This window comes from Belonocnema kinseyi, chromosome 7 (genome assembly GCF_010883055.1).
Source record: "Belonocnema kinseyi isolate 2016_QV_RU_SX_M_011 chromosome 7, B_treatae_v1, whole genome shotgun sequence".
NCBI classification, from domain to species: Eukaryota; Metazoa; Arthropoda; class Insecta; order Hymenoptera; family Cynipidae; genus Belonocnema; species Belonocnema kinseyi.
Window position 1 is genome coordinate 81,772,804 of NC_046663.1, and position 11,823 is coordinate 81,784,626.

Below are 11,823 nucleotides of genomic sequence, written 5' to 3' on the forward strand. Positions count from 1 at the left end.
TCTAGTCGGGAGTGGTGCTGACTGAAAACAGATGATTTGGAGCGATTCGCGCGCCATATGTTGGTCATTCTAAGGACTTATTGAACTACCCTCGTATTATTTGTTTTGGTAAACAGAAAGCATTCCATTTCCCATAAAAATGTATTTATACTATTATTTGTTTTGTTGAAGATAAAGCATTCCATTTCCCATAAAAGATGTATCTTTTTAGCAGAAAGTTCATGTATTTTGTTAGAAATTGAACTATTTTGCTTTTAAAAAATGTGTGTTGTAAATTTATTTTTTAAACTGATACTGTAACCGTTTTTCATTGAAAATTTATCTATTCTGTTAAAAATTCGTTTTTTGTTATTTTAAAATTAATTTTTAATTTTTGAAATTTTGTTTCAGTTAAAAAGTAATCTTTTTTACTTCAAAATTAATTTGTCTCGTTCAAAATTGAACGATTTTGTTAGAAATGTTATTTTATCCGAAAGTTTAACTAGTCTATCCCTTATGAAAAAGAAGTATTGGTAAGTATTGGATCTAATACTTTTTAGCGAATAAGTATTGGAAATCTAATTCTTTTTCGCAAAAAAGTATTGGATCTAATTCTTACCAATACTTCTTTTTCATGAGGGGTTGTTGGTTGAATAGTTATTGTTTGAGCTAAAATTCGTTTCTAAAGTTAAAAACTGAAAAATTTGGTTGAAAAAAAATGTTCTTGAAAAAATCTTTTCTCTGGTGTATATTTACATGCCACAGTAAATTATATTTTCCTCATCGCAATAAGTCTAATCATTCTGAGGGTAATTGGGGATTTCAGAACCGGAATAAATTTGCATAGCTGCTAGATCATCATTCGTGAATAAGATCTATCGCGGACGATTTGAAACATATTTTTCGTGAATAAAATAAAAGAATTTGACTCAACAAATCACATCGTTTGTTTTCAAACAAAAGAAAAATAGGAATAGAATTTATTTTGAGATTGAAGTATGAACAAAATTTCTAATATGATAAATAAGTTGCATCTTTGATTTATTTTAACATAAAATTACGTTTAAATGCTAATAATAAAAAATCAATCATAATGTAAAAGTATATTTCAAATTTTTATTGAAAAAATGGTTTCATGAATAAAATGTCAGAAAGGAAATTCTTACCTCACAACTTGTGAACTATGCTTAAGATCATAGTAAATATGGCAAATTTTTCGTGCAGTGTCAAGAGCTTTATTCGCAGTCAGATCAAATGTTTTTCCTTTCGTCCGCGATAAGTGCAATTACTCAAAAAGTTTAAATTTAATAAGTGCAATGTTTTTGACAATCTAGTGTCCCATTTTCCATGTCGATGTCATTAATACTTTCAGCTTCTCCGCACTGCTGTCAACTATATATAGCAGATGACGCTTTTTCACTGAAAAATGATTTCAAAACAGTTTTCAAACACGAAATTATCTCAATTTCGTGTAAAGTTTATTCGATAAAGTTAATTTCTGTTGCAGTGAATCTTTCAACTGAAATCGATTTTAATTTTTACTTTTGTTTTATCAATGTGAAGAGTTTTATGGGATCATAAAAGTATTGCCCATACTTTATAGCACATTTTCACGTTTTGGACAAAATTATATCTTTTGACTACCCTGATGATCCACATTCAATCTATATATCCTACATGAAGAAAAGTGAATATTATAGTAACTTATATTTAATTTTTAACTCTAGGACAGCGATATAGATATTAAAGTTTAGTTTTTGTGGATATCAAAAGATAAATGTAAGTATGCAAAGCAGAGTTTTCCTACTTCTAAGGTTTTTCTGCCGGGAAAACAGTTATAATTTGGAGAGATTCTAGGGAACAATTAAATAAATGGAGCTAAGTCTATTTAAACAGGAGAATTTCACTTTGCAGTTTGCTCGGGTCTGCTGGACCCGTTCTAGGTTGACCAGAAAATTTCGTGGTTCTAGGACTTAAGGGTTAATAATAATCATAGTTTTGCCACAAGCTTACGTACGCGAAACGAAAGATTAACTAAAAGCTTCATCAAGTGAACGACAGATGTCAACAACATTTCTCACAAAATTGACTATAAGTTTCATCAAGTAGCCGACAGAGTATCGTATCTTCCTGGACTCTAACGACTTTATTATCCTGGATGTTTCAGTATCAAATCTCGGATGTCCCAATTAAACATAAAAATATTTTCACATCTAACATCTCAGAAAGATAACACATGTCACGCGTTAGTATCTGTTTGTTTCGCGGCACTATCTTATGCTTCAAATGTCTACAAAATCAACATCAAACAAAATTTAAACATCTCCCAGTAAATGAAAAAAGAATTAAAAATAATTAAAAGTTAATAGGGAGTGGTGGGATTTAAATCGGGTTTCTAATATTCTTTACGTTATGTCTTGAAGATTTCATTACTTGGAATTTAACGTAATCTATGAGAAAAGACGAGCTATTCCGTCGAATATTAGTGGGGGCTAATTTCAGAAATTAAATTATTACATTTTTACTGATAAAACACTCATGAATCCGGAAAGTTCCAGACGCCGGATTTAAATCCTGCCATTCCCTATTAACTTTAAATTATTATTTCATTCACTGGGCTACGTTTAAACGTTCATTTTTCTCCGCGTATCTCAAAAGGAAATAAATAATTTTGGAAATTTAATAAATATTATACATAACTTAATATCAATTTAAGAATAAAATGGGTAAGAAAAGTCAGACAGTCACGATAGGTGATTGAATGATATTGGATCTTGAAAAAGGGACCCGCAACGTCGCGTCATTCATCTCGAAGATGACAGGCCCGACTGGCAGCGAGGGAGATCGGGTCAAGATCAAGTCGAGGGACTAAAGACCCCTGGTAAAGGCGAAGGCAAAAGCAAAGGGGGCAGCTGCTTCCTTCGATTGGGACCTAGTCTTTTTCTTCTTTGGCGCGTGCCATCTTCCCCTCTTGTTGGAGTTTGAGACCAAGGGATACGTTGTGGCACCCTGTGCACCAGGATGTGGCGTAACGTACGTTTCGTTTATACCTGCATAGAAAATAAAAGAGGAAATCGATAATAGGTGCACTGCTTACGTATTATATAGAATTTATCAATTAAATTTGGGTGCAATCATTTTTTAAGATTCTTATGATTTCAAGAAGCAACATGTTTGCTAAAATAGAGTCCTTGCAAACCTCTCAATAAAGGGGTTTCCATAAATAAAGTTCGTTTTTTTCTAATTTTTTGCTACATTTTTACTCCTCCCAAAAAAAAGTAACAATTCGTAACAAAATGTTGTGGACAGCCCCCCTCCCATTGCCTGCTTATATTACGTATTTTTTCAAATATTTTCAGCCATATCTTATCAAATTTAATTTAGTTATTTACTACCAGAGACAAATGAATTAAAATTCCTTTTTGTATATAAGGAAACGTATGTAAAATAAGGTCAAAAAATTATAAGAACTTCCATTAAATTAAATAAAGGCTGTCATTTGTACTGATCATGATGAATTTGATACATTTTCAGTTGCAAATCTATGAAGTTCAAAATGTGCAAGTGTAAATCTTCAAAATTGGACTATTAAAAAAACATATGCCATTGAAACGTTTTCTATTATACGCATTAAATATTGCAGAGTTTTCGAATGCGACTTTTGAAAAATGAAGAATTTTGCATTTTAATACATGAAAAATTGATTTATATATTAACTATATATATTTAATTATGTATTGTTATTAACACTTCTATTTAATTAATCCTGAATTACGACTCTTACAAATGAAAGAATTTTTAAGTGCATATCGGTGACATTGAATAATAATTTTTAATTGTAAGTCTTCAAAAATGAATTATTTCCAAAATAGTATTAAATTCTGTACTTTCAAATATAAATCATAAAAATTTAATCATTTTCAATTTCATGTTCAAAAAATTGAAGAATGTTCAATTTTAACTGTTTAAAAGGGTAGAACTTTGAATTTTATCTATTTTAAAGTGAAGAGTTATTAATTAGAAATTTACAAAATAAAATGATACAAGTTTAAATTTTACCATTCAAAGTTTCGTAATTCTGATCATTTAAAATTGTTCAATTTGAAAAATGTATAATTGAAAGCTCTAGGATTTTGGTCTAAAAAATCACCAATACTTAAGAATTTTAATGATTAATTCTTATAATTAAAGAGTTTTTAATTGTGAATCTTTAAAATTGAACTATTGAAAAAACTCTTAAAGGTGCATATTTTTAAATTATTAATATTGAGAATCAAAAAAACTTTAATTGCAAATCTTTAAGAGAGACCCATTTAAATTGATTTAAATTAATCGATACAACTATTTTATTAAACATTTTTTTCGCATTTACTGTGTTAGGAGCCTGTACCGCCCCTGCAAAGAGAGCGTTACAAAGCCTGCTAAATTTGTATTTTTTCCGAACGTGGCCACATTGAAATGTTAAGAATAATCTAATATTTGAGTTCTTTAAGTCCAGGTCCAAGTGGAACGTTTCTGGAACGGTCCCAAACAGTAGACATTTTACACGTACCGGGAACTTTCCGAATGTTCCCGCGGAAGGTTCCAGGAACTTTCCCGGAACATTCCGTGTTTCTAGAGTATCTAATACTACTTGAGATGTAATATACTATTAAGTTTTCATGTTTAATGATATTTTATAGTGCTTTAAATTCAGGATATGTCTACCGTTGTGAAATTTTCGTAATCCTTTTCCAGTTTGTGCGGGGCTAAGGTTACGTAAAATTTCTTAATACTATTCAGTTCATTTTTTGTTTCTGGGTACCATGTGAGATTCGTCTTGTACATAAATTCAAACGGTTTAATTTATAACATTATATATAACAATATATAAGCATTCAAACGAAAAAAATTTTGTCGATATGTAGGTTACCTCGTTGACCATGAATCATAGTTGTAGTATCTGAAAGTTAATAGAACAGTGTTAATAATAAAAAGAAGTGAACGTCAGAATTAAAATTAAAATTTCTTCCCAATAGTTCCAAATTGGTGGCGGTGTCGTCGCAAACCCCTTTAAACCTATATTTAAAAACAAAACATATTATATATATTTAAATAATATATATTTAAATATATATAATAAATATATTTAAATATTATATTTAAAAACAAAACATGATAAAATAAGGAAAAAGTATTGCATACTGCTTCGGGCTAAAAAATTCGGTGTTGTGGATCACAAAGAAAAAATTGCATCAGTTACATATATCATAGACGCAATTTTCACGCTTGAGTGATAATCGATTACGAATTTTCAATAACGCAGAAAAAGGGAGGAGGTGTTGACTCCGAAGTAACAAAAATTGTCTTCCCATTGACGAATCCGCGACGCTCAAGGGGTGTTATAGCTCGACCTGTGGGGACCTGTGCGAGGTAAATTAGTAACGTGCGTTTTTGTAGCACGTGGTTGCCTAAGGGCCTATGACCTAGGCCCATAGGCAGGAGATCCCTCAGGAAAACCTCACCCCGTGGATCGAATATTACCTAACAGAAATACCGGCACCGCCAGGACAGGCTTACAAATATAATAAGGATGGCCTGAAACTTCTGAAAGGAAAGGAGGGCACGAGACAAGGTCCTCCTTTATAGGATTTTAAACCCGAGCCGTTGGCGAGCACCTTTAGGCATATACGGGGCATGATTCATAACGTATCTCAGCTGTGTTTCTTTGGCCGTTTTACGTCTCATTTTTTGCCTCCCTCCACCTCCTAGAATCCCATATTCCACAATCTCCCTCCAGATTCCATCCTTCGTAGATAAAATTTTTCTTTTGTGTACTCTTTGCCTCATACAGTAGCCAATGCGGAAGTCAATCTACCGCAACGTGAGTAATAGAGATGGGAATTAATTCTGAACTGGGCAGCTTCATTACTTTGCAAATTACTGAGAACTGAGGACCTTTGTAGATTGTCTTTTGAGAAATTATGTTTTGGCAGGCATTTGAATTTTTGATTATCATGTACATATCTCTTACTGAAATTGGTAATTGATCAAAGAATGTGGTAAAGGATTAATTACTTAGGGAATTTATTAATAATTGCTCGTATAAATTTCAATGAATATTTATGCACTACTGAAATTGATTAGTTATTATCAATCGATTGGGATCATCAGCAGCCTGCCGCTTACTACATACGGTAGATTACGATACAAAAATTTACTAATTTAAAGTAATTAAATGGAGGAAATAATTCACGAGGTAAATTTGAAAAATTGAAATAAATATTTCTAGAATAATCCTCGACTCATTCATCCCTGTATCAGTGCAGTACCCTTGGGATACAGCCACGTAATATTTTTAACAAATCAACCTCATAGAAAATTTATGTATTCAAAAGAATGGTACAAAGTGACAGTTCAGTAATTACTTTAAAATATTTTAATAACGTTGTAAAGACTTCAATATCGGTATAATAATTAGATTATTATTTTTCCTTGTTATTTATCTTTATACTATTTACTAAATGCACCCTTAAATTTGGTTATCTACTTGTCTAAATTTTTCGACTAATTAAACAGGAAGTAAAATATTTAAAATCAACAAAAAACGAGATTCAAGAAAGTTTTTTTAATTATTTAAATCGATGAGGTATGTAAGTTTTTGAACATTCTTTCTACGTATGAAACTTTAAACAGTTAAATGTCCCCGAACTCCTTCCAGTTAAAGCACAATAATATTGACTTCTTTCCGATAAATTTGGATCGCAACAGAATCTTTTGAGATTAATTCAAAATAAAAGACATATCATTTGAAACTTTATGAATCCAAACATTTGTTATATTAGATTATTATAAAATTGTCTAAAAAAACCTAGAAACATATTAGGAAAACAGGTTTTATTAAATTTTCTTTTTAAATTCCTATGTTGAATAATATTTTTTGTTATTGCCTTCCGCGTAGAATATTATGCCGAATCTTAATTTTCTCTCACTACATATTTTGTTGGATTTCGATTTTGCATTCCTGCATATTTTATCGTAAGTCTTTTTTGTGGGATTCTTAAGAATTTCAAATTCTAAAGTAATTTTAATAAGTTAAAAAATTCACCTCTAACAAACTATGCCAGAATAGAAAATAAAAAGGTGATCTATCTTTATGATTGATGGACGCTATATTTTATCTCTATATTTATACCCCCCCCCCCACACACACACACATATACGCAGGGTAACTTTGAAAGGTCGACGAGTGTGATCGAAATCGCACTTGAATTCTTTAGAATTTCAAGTAATTTCTAATAAGAAAATATGCCGAAATAGAATACACAACGTATTTTAGAAACTATAATAACAGAATATTCTAGATTGATTTCAAAAGTATTTCTGAAATATTCCATATTATTCTGAAATTGTGGGATATCTTTTACACTTCAAGAAATGTTCTCATAATTTGACAGGATAATCAGAAATATTTAAAAATTTCTTTAAATGTTCTTGAGTTATAGAATTTTCCACGATTTTTTATAACCTTTCATACAATTTCCGAATTTGAAGTGAAAGTGGAATTTTTAAACATTCTGTTTAAAAACTCGTTTTAAATAAACAAAAAACAAAGCTCCGACCAGTTGAATTTAACTAATAAATCAATTTTTAACAAAATAGTTCAATCTACAACCAAAATAATGATTTGCCAACAAAAAAAACTACTTTCATACTCAAATAGATGAATTATCTACAAAGTACATTAATTTTCTAACAAATAGTCAAATTTTTAACGACAATTGTTAAATTTTCAAGCCAAAGAAATGAATATCTTACAAAACAGTTGAATTTTCAATCCAATAATATAAATTTTCAGCAGCAAAGGTAATTTATAACCAAATAGTTAATTTTTCAACCAAAAAAGATCAATTTTCAAGAAAATAGGTTAATCTTCAAACAAAACAGATTAATTTTCAACCAAACATATGCATTTTTAATAAAAAAGGATTAATTTTTAACGAAAATATATGAGCTTATAATCAGAAAATATTAATTTTCAATTTAAAATATCAATTTTTCACAAAGAAAGGAATTAGTTATATTTTCAGTTAGAACAATTAATTTCCAACAAAAAAAACTAATTTTCAGTTTGATAGCTGAATTTTCAATCAAATCGTTGATTTTTAAACTAATAAAATTAATTTTTTGCCAAAAAAGGCGAAGTATCAAAAAAAGGAATGAATTTCCAGCTAAAAAATATGCATTTTCAACCAAACGGTTCCATTTAAAAAAAAAAGATACAATTTTCACTAAGAATGGAACAGTTTGATTTTCAGTGAAAAAATTAATTTTAAACGAAAAATGAAACGAATTTTCGACAAGATATTTGCATTCTTAACAGCATAATAAAATCTCAAACTAAATAGTTAAATTATTATTCAAACCAGATAAATTCCAAACCAAAAATACAATGAATGTTTTTTCAACCAAAAAAATAGCTTTCAACCAAAATAGTTAGGCTTTCCTATTGGACTCTATTAATTGAGTTCACATTTAAGCGAAAACCCAAAAAAAGGAAACTTTCTTGAAAACAGGGAAAAAATTGGAATTCTTGATAAAAGGGTAAAAGAGGGAAACAGGGAACTGAGTTTATAGTGTGATAACATTAAAGAGTTTTTCAAACTTTCAAGTTATTATTTATCTGTAATGTTTTGAGATCATCTGTCACAAAATTCGCAAATTTTGTTAAAATGTATTATCAGGAAGCGTACTAAACAACGTGCTCAAATAAAAAAATAGTCGTATTTAAAAATATGAAGAGGAAGGAGTCAGCTCCAATGTCACATGTCATTTTGGGGGGGGGGGGGTAATTGAAATGTCACAAATTGTCACAAGAGGAAAGGGTTGAGACAAAAAACACTAAAAATAGCGTCCACTTTTATGCCAAAAAAAAAATTCAAATTAAGTAATTTGTACATGTCTTGAAAGTAGGAGATACCTCCCTACACTAGATAATTGATGATACAATGAAAAATGATGAATCAAGAGCATAAATAAAAGAAATTTCAATTATTTTCATATATAAATACGTGTATTGTCTTAACAATTGGTTGAAGTAAATTAATTTCTTTACATTTATTAGTATTTTTAATTTATTATTATACAATTCAGGCTGAATTATCCACTGTAGTTAGGTTTCCCGTAGATATCTAAAATTAGCAAGAAAGCAAAAAAAAGTACTAAAGCTGCTAGAATTTTTGATAAAAAATCAGCATTTAAAAGAGCGATTAGTATATTTGATGATCAACAACAAAACATACTTAACGAATCCAGGTGAAAATGAAATTTCCACTTTAAAGTTGGAGGTTCCACCCGGTTGTTCGTTTACGTCTCGTTGCTTAACGATAGTGTGAAACCACCCTCGCACAATATTTGGACACGGTTGCTTCTCACGTGACAAATGTCAAGAACGACAGGAGCGGTCAGTACAACGGCTTGCTGTCGTTTGTCCTTTTCTTTGTCAAGAAATGACGGGTCTTTGTGCTAACAACGCGAAAACATCGAGTACAAGACCGCCACCTACTCGTAAATTTCCTTGGACGACGTCTCGCTCGTGTTTAATCACCCCCGCTTTCGACTTACGACTTACGACTTACGAGGAGAACAGCTGGCTAACACTGTAGGGGCGCCTTCCTGAATTCTTGCAGGGATTTTAGGGGAGCATAAAGGAAAGTGAAAGATAAAGGATTCAACATTACCACGATACAATGGGGAGCGATCTGTCATGCTAGTTGGATAAAAAATTATGATGACCCTTCCATGTCTACAAACGAAAATTTCTTGTAAATCAAATTTAAATAGGCAGGAGGTTATTGACATTTTCGATATGCGTTTTAAATTTTATTTAACAGGATGATGTCTTTTAAGTACCTATCCAGGGTGTCTAGTAGGGTGGTCCAAATGATTTCCTTCCTGATAGAGGAAGCTTCGGAATGGTAACATTTCCGAAAATTGTTAAATTCATTTAATCAAACATTCCTCAAATCTAAAATGTCTAATGCAATGTTTTAAGCAATTGTCCGGATGTGTATTGCAGATAAATTGATGGAATTTTTAGGACTCATTCTCACTACTGATATTTTGAAACGTACCAAAGAAGTTTTTAAAATATTTATTGAATTTTTTTAGCACTTATTATTATTTTAAAAATCGGCTTTTTATAGTATAACTTTTTTCATTAACATAATTCAAAATTGATGCATGGACGCAAAAGAGTCCTCGGTTCGGAACGATCCATTGACCTATGCTATTAATACATTTTATCGAAGAGTATGGAAGTTATCGTCATTTCTATTATATTTAAAATCGATTTTTATAGTTCTCTTGATTTGATCCGAATCAATTCATTTATAATATTAATACATTTTATTAAATAATAAAGATACGTTAACGCAAAAATGTTTGAAAATATGGTTTTTTACAGTAACACTTACTTTTTTCTTTAAGATAATTCAAAGTTTATGAAAAAACAACAAAGATTCCTTGGCTTGAAACCAATCGTCCACTTTTTATGGTAATAATTTTCTTATTCTCATAATTTAAACTTGATAAGAGAATAGAAAAGATACCTTGATTCGAGACGAATCAATTGACTTATAATTATAATCAATCTTATTAAACAGTAAGCAAGCTATGATAATGCATAATATTTAAAGAAACGATTTTTTTGGGTCAAATTTTGTTCCTTAACATACTTCAAAGTTGATGCAATAACGAAAAAGATTCTTTAATACGATGCAAATCGATTGACACGCTATTGTAGAGTAAGTAAGTTATGCTCATTCATGATATTGGAAACATCTGTTTAAACAAAAAAAAAACTTTTTTCATTGACATAAATCAAATTTTTTATTATGAACGGAAAAAGCGTTTTAATTATAAATTTCTAAATAAAATAATTCTGACAAAGACTGATAGATTTATCAATAGTATTATTTTTAACTTTTTTTAAATTTTAGTATTAGTTTTTTGAATTGAAAACTTAATTTAAATTTAAGTTGACATAGCATAAAGCTAGGAAGGAGATAGGGTGCGACAGAATCTTCCCCTTCCCTTTTCCAGCTCGAAAAATTACCATTTTAAATACAAAATTTAATTTGTCTGATTTGGCATTGTGTTTACAATTTTTTGGATTATTTGGTAATTTCCTATTTTTGGAAAATTTCTATTCCTAAATTGATCAAAATGAAAACTTTAATTTTTCTATTATTTAAAAAATCACAAATGCTTCTTCTATGAGGAAGAAAATACATTTTCTCGCGAGAAGCAAAGTGGTCGTGTAATAAGCACCATATAAGTATAAATAAAAATAAAGTTGAAACACTCTAGAACGAATTTACAGCTAGTTATTATTGATTGGTTTTCGAAATATCAATTTTGAAAAAAAAACCCGCTTTTTCAAAGATAGATTCACTCGGTGAACCATATCTCAAGTTAGAAATGACCAATTAGTTGCAAAAGGTATCAAGGTAAAGATCATCGAGTCTCAAACGAATATTAGTTGCATTTTCCCTGATAAATTTGAAGTTGAGGTGTAATAAGCAGAAATTTAAAACAAAATTATTTTAGACAAAAATAAACATGCAAAATGTGAAAAACCAATCCATATAAAAAAAAATTTTAAACGATTTTCAAGTTCAGCAGATCAAAATGCATTGGAAAATTATAGCGTTAATAATATACAACCATTTTTGTTTATTTTGTAGACTATAATTTTATTATTTTTTAAATTTCACCCCCATTAGTTTGTTTTACAGGCTCCCAAAAACCGCTAGTAGTAAAAAAAAGTGGTTTGCGAGTTTTTGGAGCTAATAATGATGTTTT